Genomic DNA, 16,965 nt, shown 5'->3' on the forward strand with positions numbered 1-16,965 from the left:
CCTGCAAGCAGGTTAATTTGAATTTCATTAAGCATCATTTTAACATGGAGATGAAGGTCCTACTGCTATCAGTAATATGCGGCAGGCCCTCCTTGACATCACGGGTCGAGGCGGACCTCTACCCGTAGTTTGGAATATTTATTTTGTGCTGGCTTTTGCATTGTGACCAAGCAGACACTGTAATGGTCAGTGACAGAGGGAGGGTAAGCTGTGGTAAATTGGGTTGCGAGTGTTGGCATCTGTTACAACCAGATGAGAAAGGTGTCTAGGGTTCCCTCTCAGCCTTCACCTGGCCTTACCATAACAGGGGCTTTTTTTTAAACACACCGTATTTTTAGCTCCCCTTGGTGAATCCTTGTTCACCACTTTCCAATTATAAGGCAAAGAAACCAGCACAAACAGGTTTTCTTAGGTTTAACGAAGAAAAGTTGAAATTTATTAAACTTGAACTTAAATGCTTATTCAGCTGACGCCTACAGATACATGACGCGCCCATGCTAGCATGCATACGTGATACACACATGCAAATAGACAGAAAAAATCAGAAGGAAAAAAAATAAAGTGGAAAAGTTTGAGGAAATATCTGAAGAGTTTTTGTTACGGTTCTTCGAGCTCACTATCGAGATCTTGCTTTTCGTTGGGGCCCAGTATTATTCTTAAACCTTGTTCACTGTAGGAGACTTTTCTCTCTTTGGGTTTGTGTGTCTTTGGTGGATTCAAAGGTTTGTGAGAAAGAGTTGGGAGCAGACAGGAGAGATCTTCTCAGTCCAGGAGCAAACAGTCTTTCTCTGTTCAAACTCTCTGTGGCCAGTTCACAAGACCCTGGAACAGCCAGTTAGTCATGTGACCAGCTGGTCTAACCGATCCGGTCCCTTGTGGATTGTATCCTCCTTAGTAGGCCCTGGAATGTGCCTCCTCATCTTCGATGTCTGTTAGTATGTAAATTTTTTTTCCAGCCACGGCTCATCTGTTTAACAAGTCATTTCCTCGCTCCGGCAACAGTTTAAAATCAATGTTCATGTGACAAAATTAATATGCCTCATTCTTGGCAGGTGGGGGTCTAGCATGACAGCATCTTCATGGATAGCCCGGGCAGAAAGGGGCGAGGTTGATTGCCTCATCTCTTCCTCTCCTCCTCGCTGTTACATTTTACGAATCACACGGGCATGAGATTGGTGAATCTAAATGCTGGGTTCTTTCACTGAAGGTACTAACTTATACACAGCAATACTGGGAAAATGATTTTTCATGTCTGTTCCTGTGGCTGCTTCTAGCAAATGGTTAGGGATCACATGGGTCTGTACATCACATCCTGTCAGGTGATGGACAGCCGTTTCAGATACGCTGCTTCAAGCAATACCACAACACTCACATTCCTGTTACTGCCTGCTTGTCATATAGCTGGTGGCAAGGGCTGGCCCCTCATGGTGCTGATGTTGTGCAGCATGCAGCAGATGATGACAAATCTTGATACCCACTCTGCTGAGTACTGCAGTCTCCTCCAATACGGTCCAGGCAGAAGTGTTCTTTGAGCATGCCAGTGGTCTGCTCTATCACAATTCATGTGACAGCATGGCTTTCATTGTATGCATGATACGCACGTGTGCGTGGGTGGTGCACCAGAATCATTGTGGTGGCTCAAATGCAGCTGGTACAGTGGACTGCTGCAGAATGAAGGCATGACAAATGCTGCCAGGATGCCGGGCATTGACCTGCATGGTTCTCTGAGTATGGTTGTACACCCGCTGGACACTGAGGGAGTGGATCCCTTTTGGTTCTGTTACAGGGCAGAGTTGGCATGTGGCGCCTGCAATATGTGTGTAGTCAATGAAACCCTGCACCACGGGGAAGCCTGCAATCATACTGAAGGCACATGTTTGCTCCGCCTTTCTACCTGGTAAGAGAGGATGAAATGTAGTGAGCTCTCAATGAATAGGTGGCATCATAGGAAATAGGCCATTCAGCCCCTCGAGCCTGCTCCAGCATTCAACTAGATCATGACTGATCTTCTACCTCAATGCCATTTTCTTGCACTATCACCATATCCCTTGATATCTTTAATAAATAGAAATATGTCAATCTCTGTCTTGCATATGCTCGATAGCTGAGCCTCCACAGCCCTCTTGGGTAGAGAATTCCAAAGATTCACCACCCTTTGAATGAAGAAATTCCTCTTCATCTCAGTCCTAAATGGCCTACCTCTTATTCTGAGACTGTGTGCCCCCTGGTTCTACACCAACGCCCCCCCACCCCCCCAGCCAGGGGAAACAGCCTTCCTGCATCCACCCTGTTGAGCCCTGTAAGAATTTTGTATGCTTCAATGAGATCACCTCTCATTCTTCTAAACTCTAGAGAATACAGGCCCAGTCTCCTCAATCTCTCCTCATAGGTCAATCCCACCATCCCAGGGATCAGTCTAGTGAATCTTTGTTGCGCTCCCTCTATGGCAAGTATATCCTTCCTTAGGTAAGGAGACCAACACTGTACACAATATTCCAGGTGCAGACTCACCAAGGCTCTATACAATTGCAGCAAGACTCCTTTACTCCTGTACTCAAATCCTCTTGCAATAAAGTGACCTCACTTACACAGCTGTTGTAGGCAAACTCCAAGAGGTTGCAAATATCTCCCAGCTCCATCCTGGAAGGAGTCAAACACATAAAAGTTCATCAGCACTGTCACTTTCACAGCCACTGGCAATGGCTTTTACCCTGCTCTGAGGTTGCAGTTGTAGCTGCAGCAGGTGGCAAATTTCATTGAGGACATCCTCATGGAAGCACAGACGCCTCATAAACATCTCCTCACTGAGATTCAGGTAGAAGAATTTCTCCTAGAACACCCTGATGAGAGCCCTTTTCCCCCTCCTTCCCCTCCTGCTCTTCCCTCTTCCAGCAGCTTGTCCTGTTCTGCATGCCCACTACTATTCTCCAAGTTATGCTGTATTTCAAGGGGAATGCCTACTCATGCACCCATGCCTTTCCTGCTGCTGTGTTCAGCCATGCTTGGTTAAGATATAGCATCTGGAGTGTTGAGCTCCAAAATGACAGCATTGGCATAAAATCAGTGTTGCACGTTGACTGACGTCATGATCTGCATACGCTGCATGCTTCTGGTGGGCATTCACTATATGCGCGCTAACACCCGCATAAATATGGTGTCCAATGTGACTCGTCCCAGATGTGTGTGCATCACTTCAGCTGCCATCTTAGATCTGAAAGAACACCTGTAGTGTCCAAACTAGACATGACCGATCCAAGTTTCGCACTGTAGAACTCTTGTGTTTGTCCACTTGCTCAGAAATGCAGTAATCTGCTCACTAGTACCCAACAATAATGGTTGCATTTTGACAAAAAGTCAAGTCAAATCAGTTCACTAAAAAGGTTAAAAATTAAGGCCAAAGCTGCCATTGCACTGGTTTCAGTTCTATTGCAGCAGGTGCAACACCGCCTCCTGGAAGTCATCTGACATCACCTGCTAAAATCCAATGCAGGTAACTTTGCACTGGGAGAATACAATCCATTTTATATCAGTGCTGAAACCACTTTGCACCAACTCAAAATATCTAACATAACTGGCCTCTTGGGTGCTCTTTGCGTTAACAATACTGTTAATCTAGATTCTTACAGCAACAGTCAGTGCTTTGAAAATGAAATTCTATGCAGATGTTGTTCTATTTGAGCTCCTGTAAGAGTAACAATTCCACCTCGGAATGAAGTTGCCATCATTTGTTAGTCTTAATAGTAGACCTCTACATTGTTTTCATTGATCTCACCAAAGCCTTTGACCTCGTCAGCAGACGTGGTCTCTTCAGACTACTAGAAAAGGTCGGATGTCCACCAAAGCTACTAAGTATCATCACCTCATTCCATGACAATATGAAAGGCACAATTCAACATGGTGGCTCCTCATCAGAGCCCTTTCCTATCCTGAGTGGTGTGAAACAGGGCTGTGTTCTCGCACCCACACTTTCTGGGATTTTCTTCTCCCTGCTGCTTTCACATGCGTTCAAATCCTCTGAAGAAGGAATTTTCCTCCACACAAGATCAGGGGGCAGGTTGTTCAACCTTGCCCGTCTAAGAGCAAAGTCCAAAGTACGGAAAGTCCTCATCAGAGAACTCCTCTTTGCTGACGATGCTGCTTTAACATCTCACACTGAAGAGTGCCTGCAGAGTCTCATCGACAGGTTTGCATCTGCCTGCAATGAATTTGGCCTAACCATCAGCCTCAAGAAAACGAACATCATGGGACAGGACGTCAGAAATGCTCCATCCATCAATATTGGCGACCACACTCTGGAAGTGGTTCAAGAGTTCACCTACCTAGGCTCAACTATCACCAGTAACCTGTCTCTAGATGCAGAAATCAACAAGCGCATGGGTAAGGCTTCCACTGCTATGTCCAGACTGGCCAAGAGAGTGTGGGAAAATGGCGCACTGACACGGAACACAAAAGTCCGAGTGTATCAGGCCTGTGTCCTCAGTACCTTGCTCTACGGCAGCGAGGCCTGGACAACGTATGCCAGCCAAGAGCGACGTCTCAATTCATTCCATCTTCGCTGCCTTCGGAGAATACTTGGCATCAGGTGGCAGGACTATATCTCCAACACAGAAGTCCTTGAAGCGGCCAACACCCCCAGCTTATACACACTACTGAGTCAGCGGCGCTTGAGATGGCTTGGCCATGTGAGCCGCATGGAAGATGGCAGGATCCCCAAAGACACATTGTACAGCGAGCTCGCCACTGGTATCAGACCCACCGGCCGTCCATGTCTCCGCTATAAAGACGTCTGCAAACGCGACATGAAATCGTGTGACATTGATCACAAGTCGTGGGAGTCAGTTGCCAGCATTCGCCAGAGCTGGCGGGCAGCCATAAAGACAGGGCTAAATTGTGGCGAGTCGAAGAGACTTAGTAGTTGGCAGGAAAAAAGACAGAGGCGCAAGGGGAGAGCCAACTGTGCAACAGCCCCGACAAACAAATTTCTCTGCAGCACCTGTGGAAGAGCCTGTCACTCCAGAATTGGCCTTTATAGCCACTCCAGGCGCTGCTTCACAAACCACTGACCACCTCCAGGCGCGTATCCATTGTCTCTCGAGATAAGGAGGCCCAAAAGAAAAGAAAAAGAAAGAAAGAACTCTCTTTCATCTTTGCTTTTTATCGGACAAACAGGAGGAAATAAACATCAGTAATAAAGGTACATGAGGCTTACAGAAGCTGCGTATTTTACAAAATAGAAGTTACAGTTGAAGGGGAAAATTTGCAGATCTGTTTGCCCTCTAAGAGAATATTGATAGCTGACCTTATTTTGACTTTGGCCTTACCTTACTTGGTTTATGAGTTACCTCTGGAAGTAATGAAATCCACATTCATTCATATTTCTCAGAAAGATCATTACTATTGAAACCCAGCATCAAAGTGTAACCCCTTAAATAAATCTATCATTTTCCCTTATTATCTTTATATACCCTGCAATCACTTTGAAAAGAATGTCTGCCTTTGATCAGGGTGTGACTAAATGCTTCTGATGAAGTGTATCAGATCCAAGTTTTAATAATAGGCTTTCATTCACTTTTTCCATGTCACAAGTAAGTTGTGATTTAAATAATCAAGTTTCTAATATGCACCCTTATTTTTTTGTAAGTGATGACTGTATCATCTTATGATTTTCTCTGGAATGAAAACTTCAGGAAGGAAAAAAATATATAGTTCACTCAGCACATAACTTAACACTGGTACATTGTTTGGAAAAGAGGTGACATTGAGGTGAACAACTGGAGTTTCAAGACTATGAAGGGCATTAACAAAATTAATCCATGCAAAGTTTTCCCTGTGGTATAAGATTCAAATATTGGGAATATCAGTGATGTTTAGAAAACTGAGCATGTGGGAGCTGATATCTCTCTCCATTGTAGGAAAGAACCTGGTCATCAGGTGCGAGGTGCTCACGTTGTTGCTGTATGTAGCGCACGTCTGGCCTATACCCCACTCCTGCGCTCTGGCGGTCACCCGAGCCATTTTCTGCTTTATCTGGAGATTCAAAATGGACTGGGTCCGGAGGGACACGATGTTCAAATCTCTGGAAAGGTGGGAAAAATGTACCCAAAGTCGCCCTCATCCTGATGACCACCTTCGTGTACGGCTGCATCAAGCTGTGCGTAGAGCCCCAGTACGCAAACACCAGGTGTCACTACGTGCTGAGGTTCTCTCTGTTCCCGGTGTCGTGAACCATTCAGTTGGACTGTGCCGTACCACCTATCCTTCGTGGAAACATTTCTGTGGGAAAACACCTTTGGCCACCAATCCATCAGGCAGTGGTCTGCACGGAATGTCCTCACGGTCCTATGGGAAAAGGAGATGGTGGATCCTGTCAGATGGTTCCCTGAGCAGACTGCCAAAGTCATTTGGCAGAATGCCTCATCACCAGAACTTTCAAACAAGCACCAAGACGTAGCTTTGCTGGTGGTGAGAAGGTCCCTCCCCATCAGGTCCTTCCTGCACACCCGGAGTCTCCCCCCCCACTTTGCATGCTGCCCTCAAGGTGGCTGCGGTGGGGAAGAGACAGTTGCCCACCTCCTTCTGGAATGTGTCTTTGCAAAGCAGATGTGGAAAGAGATGCAGTGGTTTTTGTCGAGGTTCATTCCAAGCAGCTCTGTAACACAGGAGTCTGTGCTCTACAGGCAGTTCCAGGGACTGACACAGAGATAACCATCAACTGCTGCTGGAGGACCATCAATTCGGTGAAAGACACTCTTTGGTCTGCCCAAAACTTGCTGGTTTTCCAGCACAAAGAGTTGTCCACGACTGAGTGTTGCAGACTGGCACATTCCAAGGTCCAGGGCTACGTGCTGAGGGAGGAACTAAAGCTTGGGGCAGCCACTGCAAAGGCTCAATGGGTAAAGACCACTGTGTAATGTCCTCCCACCAAAGTGAACTGAGGGGCTGGACCCATGGGAAACCCCTCGGGCTGTATACACCTAATATGGGTATGCTGTAAAATGTGCAGGGCATGTGAAATGGAATGGAAGGGTTGTGAGGCCACTCACTCCTGTATCGAAGAAAACTGATTTCCTTTGCACTTTTTGGAATGTCAATTTGGTGCTGTTTTGAACTGTTTTTTTAAATTTTACTTCTTTTATTTAGAGATACAGCACTGAAACAGGCCCTTCGGCCCACCGAGTCTGTGCTGACCATCAACCACCCATTTATACTAATCCTATATTCCTACCATATCCCCACCTGTTCCTATATTTCCCTACCACCTACCTATACTAGGGGCAATTTATAATGGCCAATTTACCTATCAACCTGCAAGTCTTTGGCATGTGGGAGGAAACCGGAGCATCTGGAGGAAACCCACGCAGGCACAGGGAGAACCTGCAAACTCAACACAGGCAGTACCTAGAATTGAACCCGGGTCGCTGGAGCTGTGAGGCTGCGGTGCTAACCACTGCACCACTGTGCTGCTATATTTTCGAACAGATTTTTATGAATAAAGTATATTTTTGGAAAAAAAAACTAGCAGTAAGACAGAACTTTTTTACACAAAGGGTAAAAGACTTTTGGAATAAGTTGCAAAAGAACGCCAATGTAAATTTAATTAATAAGCTGTTAGTTTTTTTTCTGTAGTGAGGAGATTGACTGATTTGGTGCATAGGAAGGTTAATTTGAATGATCTATCAAAAAAGAACAGGTTTGTTGGGTCTTAGCATTTTCCTCTTCACAAAGACATACTAGCACCAGTTCAGATGTTTTTCAACTAAGAAGTAAGCTAACCATAACCTGTAGTAGTTTTTTAACTGATTGTTACCTTATGCACTATATCACAGATCTTTACTAATTTATATATTTTGATAGACTTTAATTTTAATGAACTCTAGACCAGAGATCTGTTCATGATTGATATCATCCAGGCTTCATTGAGAAGATCAGCATGTACAGTCATGACTGAAATCACTGGGAAAGAGAGAAGAGCTTTTGAAAGCCATCTCTTTCCACACTGCTCAAGTGTGCCTCCAAGTGGCACCCAAGAAGCCGTGTTGATTCTGTTCATGAGGTTATTTGCAGGCTGAATTGCCTGTCCCCTCTGAAGCAGATGTAGAGGTAACTAACTTGCGGGGAGGAAGGAAATATTTTTTAGAATAATTACAGAAACGGGAAAATAAATTATATTAAATGTTTGTTCTCAGATGATTAAATGTTCTTTGTTATTATTTTTACTTAGAAATTCTTTTTAAAAACCTCCATGTTATTGACTGAGAATACATGCTTTTTTGTATTTATTGATAAAATCAGGTTGTGGCAATTTTGGCCAAATTATTGTTTGTTATATTTTATGAATGCTAATGAATTTGCATAAACATTCTTTTGCCCTCTAACTACCTTTAGTATGATAAGGTTATCGCCTCTGAAAACATAACTACAAACTATCACACACAGAAATTTCAAGACTTTAAAAAAAAATTCTACATTTATTGTAACTTGTTCTGTTAATAAATGGTTGCATAATAAATGCGTAAGGTTTCTAATATTTACAAATGATTTTTTAAAATCCAGCCAAAATTAATGAAACTTTTACCGAATGGAAGATAGGAGCTATTTCAGGTAGAGTTTTTTCTTCATGAGTTTGAAAGATGCATCATTTCCACAAGTGAAGGAATGCTGGAACCCTTCATCAGTGGTGATATATTCTTTACATTTGGTTAAAATCTCAGCATACTTTAGAATGTTTCTAATTGTTTGAGAACTAATTAAGTCCATGTTAGATTTGTTTCACATACATGTGAATCATCAATGTGCTGACCAGTGAAAACAGTGCTGTGCTTCTATTCTCTTCCGTGAGTTATAGATTAACAAGGCTCAAACGGGAAATGGAATAAACAGAAAAACTGTTGCCTTGCTCACCATGCATGTCATTGTGGTTTGAGCCCTTCAATCCTACCGTGACACGACTGCTGAACCTGGGGAAGGGCCAGCTAGTGGAAGCATCAATCCACAGAGCCATTCCTGTCCTCAGTCAGTTGGTCAATTCACCCCAATGTTCTGTCCACTGCACACTTGGTGCGCTTCATCGTACTACCAGCCTTTATTCCATTCATCTCCCACTTTTTAGTAATCACCCACTTCAAGCTTCCGCAAATCCCTATAATCCACCTCTATAATCCATCTCTCTGCCACCTAACTTGTCAACCCATGTCTCTACGCTTGACAAGTATATAGCTTTCAGAATCAACTTTTTACCGAGCTCCTCTTCTGACCTGCTGTCTCACTGAAATACTAGATCACCATGTATGAGCTGTATCCACTATACCATTTCTGAAGGCTAAGGTTGATGCTAATTATTTGCACCAGAAAACTGTCAGGTCTTCTGTCAACTTACAATCTTTTGCGCCATAGAGTCATAGAGTCGTACAGCATAGAAACAGGCCCTTCGGCCCACCGCGTCCATGCCGACCATAATGCCTATCTATACTAATCCCACCTGCTTGCATTAATTCCATATTCCTCTATGCCTTGCTCATTCAAGTACCTGTCCAGATGCCTCTTAACTCTTGCTACTGTTCCTGCTTTCACCACCTCCTCTGGCAGCTCATTCCAGATACCCACTATTCTTTGTGTGAAAAATTTACCCCTTTGATCCCCTTTAAACCTTTTCCCTCTCACCTTAAATCTATGCTCTCTAATTTTAGTCACCCCTACCATGGGAAACAGACTCTGGCTAACTACCCTATCTATGCCTCTCATAATTTTATATACCTCTATCATGTCCCCTCTCAGCCTCCTTCGCTCCAGGGAAAACAGACCCAGCCTATCCAATCTCTCTGTATAACTCAAGCCCTCCAAACCAGGCAACATCCTTGTGAATCTTTTCTGCACCCTCTCTAGCTTAATCACATCTTTCCTGTAGTGCGGCGACCAGAACTGCACACAGTTCTCCAACTGTGGCTGAACCAACATTATGTACAACTGTAACCTGACGTCCCAACTCTTGTACTCAATGCCTTGGCCAATGAAGGCAAGCATGCCATACGCCTTCTTCACCACCCTGTCTACCTGTGTTGCCACTTTCAAGGAACTATGTACTTGCACCCCAAGGTCTCTCTGCTCAACAACACTCCCCAGGGCCCTGCCATTCACTGTATATGTCCTGCCCTGGTTTAACTTCGCAAAATGCACTTGTCTGCATTAAATTCCATTTGCCAATCCCTTGCCCACTTTCCCAGTTGATCTATATCCTGTTGTAACCTTAGACAACCTTCTTCACTGTCCACTATACCACCAATTTTGGTGTCATCTGCAAACTTACTAATCATGCCCTCTACATTCACATCAAAGTCATTAATATATATGACAAACAACAGAGGACCCAGCACCAATCCCTGTGGCACACCATTGGTCACCAGCCTCCAATCTGAAAAACAACCCTCCACTACCACCCTCTGCCTCCTATCACCAAGCCAATTTTGTATCCAATTCGCTAGCTCATCCTGGATCCCATGTGTTCGAACCTTCCGGATCAGCCTACCATGCGGGACCTTGTCAAAGGCCTTGCTAAAGTCCATGTAGACAACATCCACCACCCTGCCCTCATCAATCCTCTTGGTCACCTCCTCAAAAAACTCAATCAAATTCGTGAGACATGATTTCCCACGCACAAAGCCATGCTGACTATCCCTAATCAGACCTTGCCTTTCCAAATGCAAATAAATCCTGTCCCTCAGAATCCCTTCCAATAGCTTTCCCACCTCTGATGTAAGGCTCACCGACCTGTAGTTCCCTGGTTTATCCCTGCTGCACTTCTTCAATAAAGGCACAACATTAGCTATCCTCCAGTCTTCCGGTACCTCACCCGTGGCTAACGATGATGCAAAAATCTCTGCCAGGGTCCCAGCAATCTCCTCCCTTGCTTCCCATAGCATCCTAGGCTACACCTGATCAGGCCCTGGGGATTTATCCACCTTAATGCATGTCAAAACCTCCAACACCTCCTCCTTTGTAATGTTGATATACTCCAGGATATCACTGTTCCCTCCCTTGAACTCACTAGCTTCCATGACCTTCTCCATGGTAAATACAGATGAGAAGTATTCATTTAAGACCTTGCCCATTTCCCGTGGCTCCATACATAGATTACCACACTGATCCTTAAGGGGACCTACGCTCTCCCTAGCTACCCTTTTACTCTTAATATACTTATAGAATCTTTTAGGATTCTCCTTTATCTTGTCTGCCAGGGAAATCTCATGGCCCCTTTTCACCCTCCTAATTTCCTTCTTAAGTGTACTCCTACATCCCTTATATTCCTCGAGGGACTCTCTTGATCCCAGCTGCCTATACCTGACATATGCCTCCTTCTTTGTCCTGACCAGACCGTCAATATCCTTCGTCAACCAAGGTTCCCTAAACTTGCCAGCTTTGCCCTTCAATCTAACAGGAACATGCCGGCCCTGAACTCTTCCTATCTCACTTTTAAAAGCCTCCCACTTGCCAGACGTCTCTTTACCTGTAAACAGCCTCTCCCATTCAACTTTTGAGAGTTCCTGTCTGATGCCATCGAAATTAGCCTTCCCCCAATTTAGGACTTCAACTTGAGGACCAGTCTTATCCTTTTCCATAACTATCTTGAAGCTAATAGAGTTATGGTCACTGGTCCCAAAGTGCTCCCCCACTGACACATCAATGGCCTGCCCAGCCTCGTTTCCTAAGAGGAGGTCAAGTGTAGCCTCTTCTCTAGTAGGGCCATCCACATACTGCTTCAGAAAACTATCCTGGACACACTTAACAAATTCTTCCCCATCTGATCCCTTAGCACTGAGGCAGTCCCAGTCAATGTTAGGGAAGTTAAAATCACCTACTATTACAACCCTATAATCCCTACACCTATCTGTGATTTCCCTACATTTCTGCTCCTCCAATTCCCTCTGACTATTGGGGGGCCTATAGTATAATCCCATCAAAGTGATCACCCCTTTCCTATTTCTAAGTTCTACCCATATGGCCTTGCTGGACGTTCCCCCAGGATATCCTCTCTAAGTACTGCCGTGATGTCCTCCCTAATCAATAGTGCAACTCCCCCTCCTCTCTTACCTCCACCTCTGTCATGCCGGGAGCATCGGTACCCCAGAACATTGAGCTGCCAGTCCTGCCCATCCCTCAACCATGTTTCCGTAATAGCTATAATATCACAATCCCATTTACCGATCCATGCTCTCAATTCATCTGCCTTACCTGTAAGGCTTCTTGCATTAAAGTAAATGCAGTTCAGCCTACCAGACCTTCCACGCTCCCTGTCCTGCTCCTGCCCGGCCTGCCTACTGGACTTACTTGCTTTAACCTCTACATTTGCCTCAACTATCTCATCGGAGAGACTACTACTTTGGGTCCCACCCCCCTGCCAGACTAGTTTAAACCCTTCCCACAAGGATATTGGTCCCCTTCCAGTTCAGATCCAACCCGTCCCTCTTGTACAGGTCACCTCTGCACCAGAAGAGATCCCAATGATCCAAGTAGCTGAAGCCCTCCCACTTACACCAGCTCCTCAGCCACGCATTCATTTGCCTTATCCTCCTATTCCTACCCTCACTAGCATGTGGCACAGGGAGTAATCCTGAGATTACAACCCTAGAGGTCCAGCTTTTTAACCTTCTGCTTAACTCCTTATATTCACTTTGCAGGGCCTCATCTCTCTTCCTGCCTATGTCGTTAGTACCAATATGGACCACGACCTCTGGCTGCTCACCCTCCTCTTTCAGAATGTCCTGCAGCTGCTCCGAGATATCCTTGACCCTAGCATCAGGGAGGCAACATACCATCCTGGAGCCTCGTTTGCGGCCACAGAAATGCCTATCTGCGCCCCTTACGATAGAATCCTCTATCACTATAACTCTTCCAGCCCTTTTCCTCACCTGCTGTGCAGCAGAGCTCCCTGTGGTGAAACGAACTTGGGTGTTGCTGCTTTCCCCTGGAAGGTCATTTGCCCCCAACAGTATCCAAAGCAGTATCTGTTTGAGAGGGGGATGGCCACAGGGGACTCCTGCACTACCTGTCTGAGCCTACTATTCTGTCTGGTGGTCACCCATCCCTTTTCTGCCTGTGCAGCCATTACCTGCGGTGTGACCAGCTCACTAAGCGTGCTATCCACGACGTCCTCAGCATCGTGGATGCTCCACAGTGAATCCACCCGCAGCTCCATAATGCGGGTAGCCAGTAGCTGCAGATGGATACACTTCCTGCACACATGGTCATCAGGGACACTGGAAGCGTCCCTGATTTCCCACAGAGTGCAGGAGGAACATATCACGGGGCTGAGCTATCCTGTCATGACCTACCCTTAAGTTAATTAGTTACTCCCTTAATTAAAAAATACTAATTACACTAGGGCCTTGTTCTACCCACTACAATATAAAGTCCTTAATAAGCTACACTGAATTAAAAAACAGCATGCCGTTTTCCCGTGATATCAGTGTAAGTTTTTTTTTCGCGTCTCAGCGCGTGCTGAGAGGGAGAGCAGGTCCGCCAGCCGCCGCAGCTCCTGTCTTCAGGTAAGTGAGGGCCTCGAGCTCCGCGCTCTCTTTTACAGCTCCCGCTCCGGATCAGCTTCTGCCCAGGTACGCCAGATGCCGCTGCTCCTGTCTTCAACAATTTTTCTTCACTTCTTCCTACCACTCCTCATTTATTACCATCTTCAGCTAACTCAGTTACTGCCTCCTCTTTTTGATTTTCGTGTTTTACCTTTCCATCTGAAGTACCATATCTCTAACAGCCTCCATCCCCCGATTATGGTGTCATGTGTATATCCATAATGAAATATTACATACCAACAGAATATGTTCTAAATTGGTGACCCTCTGCCCCACTGGAGCCCAAGACAACAAGCTCACTCTAGTCAGCAGCACATTAGATACACCTCCTACCAAGAGCCTAAATTGACTCCAACCCAGAGCTTGTGCATCTTATTTCAACCTGACAGAATACCTCTCATGCCTAAGCTGCTGGCGCCATAGATCTATAATCCTATGGCATGGCATCAGTCAAAAATAATATTGTAAAATAACAACATTTTAAAATTAGCTAAGTATTTGAAAACTTCCCTTTGAATGGCAGTGAGAAACTGCTCTTTACAAAATTACATTGGTTATGACTCCATAATAGAACAGAATGGAAACATCAGGATAAATATTTTCATTTCACAACTTCTTATGTCTGTATCAGTCAGGAAGACCATAAATTAGAGAGCCTTCCGAATGTCCTACTGCAAAGGAGTGTCTAGCATGATAGATTTTCACAAATAAAGACTGGCCCTTGCCTCATGCACCATAGATACCCCTCAGCTCCTCTAACATTCTCCACACAGCTAGCAATATTTCCTGAGGGACCAGCTCATCCCTCCAATGCTCTATAATTGCTGTTGGCATTATCCCTCCCCTGCAACTGGTATCCAGCGCCTCCTCTGTGAACCAGAAAACCCATCATAATAGGTGATGTTTTTACTGGCCTTGAAGTTTCTCCTTAAAAAGTGTATTCCGCATCAAAGCAACTATTTGAAGTCTGCAACCAAAATGTCACTCTGTCTTTTCGCTTTTCAGAGGATGATAAATCTACAATGCTTTTCTTGCAGTTCCTCCCTGTTATCTATTTGAATGACTACTTTAAAAGTCCCTACTGTTAATCTATTGTCCTTTGGGAAACCACATCAGTAAAGGCAGAAAATGAGAGTTCTATTAGTTGTAAAAATTTTAAACTTGGAGAGAGTATCTGCACGTTATATTTTCTGTCTGAAGTTATACTGCTTGTTAATAGCATATACGAGAATAATCAGAGCTACCACTGTCAGTACTCGAATGCTGTGCCAATTCTTGCCAAATCCATTCACCTTTTCAACGCGTCAACCATCCAAGAACAAGGGGACTTCCCTTTGCCCACATACTTGCTCCACCACTGCTCCACATTTGAATCCGAAACATCTGGCACCCTGCTGGAACTCTTCTTGCTATCAGCCATCTTCCTGCAGCCCAACAATGTTCTCTTCATACTTTGGCCAGGTAAAACACATCTGCCTTTTAAGCTGCCACACCCACTAAGAGCCTGCAGCAGCAACTGATTTCCTACTCCCTAACAAGTGATCTGCCTAAAGAAAACACGTATCACGCTGGCAACTTGCATGAAGAATGCTAATCAGTGGTGACATGTATGAAGGAGCCTGTAGGATGAAAAGGGCTCAGTCAGTGATGCCCTGGATTTGGGGGGGGATTCAATAATCTATAGTAATTCTAGAGTCCTCTCCTGATGTCTTTGGAGAAAGTGATGAATCTGTTTTATCTAACATCTCACCAATTTAATACAAGCATGGGCTGCTGATATTCTCTGTGGCAACCTGGAAGGAGCCAGTGGCACAAAAGCTGCAGTGACCTTGACTGTAGCATGCAGTGTTGTGTCACATGTAACAGTTGACTGCAAGCCTCCTCAAAGGATCTGGCACAACTCTATGACCGCTTTATTAAACATAAAGACATAGGAACAGAAGGAGGCCATTTAGCCCCTCAAGCCTGTTCTGCCATTTAATGGCCATGACTGATCTGTGACCTAGCCCTGCAAATAGAAACAAAGCCTCTCCATATTGTTCCTTAACAAACAGCAGATCAAGGGAGGGTAAGGATTTCTCGTAGCATGGCTTGTTCTATTTTCTCCCTCTTTAGTTGTAGCTTTGTTTAATCTTTCCTTCCCCATGGTTTGTGAGTGGGATCAGGAAATGGTGTTAGTGCGCAGTAAGGTTCAGAAATGATCTGTGATTCTATGATCTTGGTATTGTATCCATGAGATACACGCCTGCTTCAGACAGGAGTTTTGGCTACCAGGAAATCCTCTCTCTCAGGAAGTTAGGGTGACATTTGGAACCCGTGCTACCTGGGCGGGACCAAACTCCACACCACTTCCCACCTTATTTCCAAGTGCACACTTGGCAGTAAGGACACATTATCTATATATTGTAAATTAACTGACTTCCACATAAAAAAGGTGTTGGTATTGGTTCACAGATATCACAAACAGCAACTTCCATCCCAAACTATCCTTTGAAATAGACAAACCTAGCCATGTCTCAGTGGCTGTTGCCTTTGTAAATACTGAGACTGGAGTTATTGACTCACATAGCACTAGAGTTTCTGCTGGGGTTCCTTATCTCTCATTATAACTCTGGTGGAATATTGACTGTTTACATCATTTCTCCATCAATCAGTTATGGCAGGAGATTGGGAGAACAGACCCATGGAAACCCCTGGCTGTAGCATTTTCTATATGTCTAAAGAAGTGAGTGAAACAGACAGATATTGTTATAATACAGATAGTTTGGTGCAGCAGGTAAACATTCCAATGATCCAAGCATACAGAATTCAGCTCCTTGTTTAGGCATGGCTTTGCCAGTTGAAGCTGGTTCTATGAGTCAATGGCCAATATTCCTTTTTTGTGTTCTGAAATATTATCTCATATTCAAAGCATGCAACAAAATAATTAGAATGATTACTATCTTCAAAATAATGTAACTAATGATATCATACTGGGTGGCATTGGGATTTGTTGAGACAACTCGGCTATGACTGTGACCAACTTAACTTTACTGGTCTAATAACAAAATAGGATTCAGAACTTCTTAGTGTTCCTACAGGAGTGTATATTTTCTTTGTAAGGTAGTAGGCAGATCAATAGACCATGATAATTCAATATGTAACTTGCACCATATTACAGAATATTTTGCTTCAGTAATGAAGGTTACAGACTTCTTTATTGTGGAAGGAATGCTAGGAGCTTGTGAATGTGAACAATTACAACAAACCTACTGCAGATTGAATGTGAAATTATACCTAACCCAATAATAAAACCCATTCTTCACTTCTTTTCATTTCTGCAGAAATGTATTATAATAACATTTTCCATTCTTTTGGCTCTGGAGAAAATTATCAGGGCTCAATTGGG

Source organism: Heterodontus francisci, chromosome 20 (assembly GCF_036365525.1).
Source record: "Heterodontus francisci isolate sHetFra1 chromosome 20, sHetFra1.hap1, whole genome shotgun sequence".
Lineage (NCBI taxonomy): Eukaryota > Metazoa > Chordata > Chondrichthyes > Heterodontiformes > Heterodontidae > Heterodontus > Heterodontus francisci.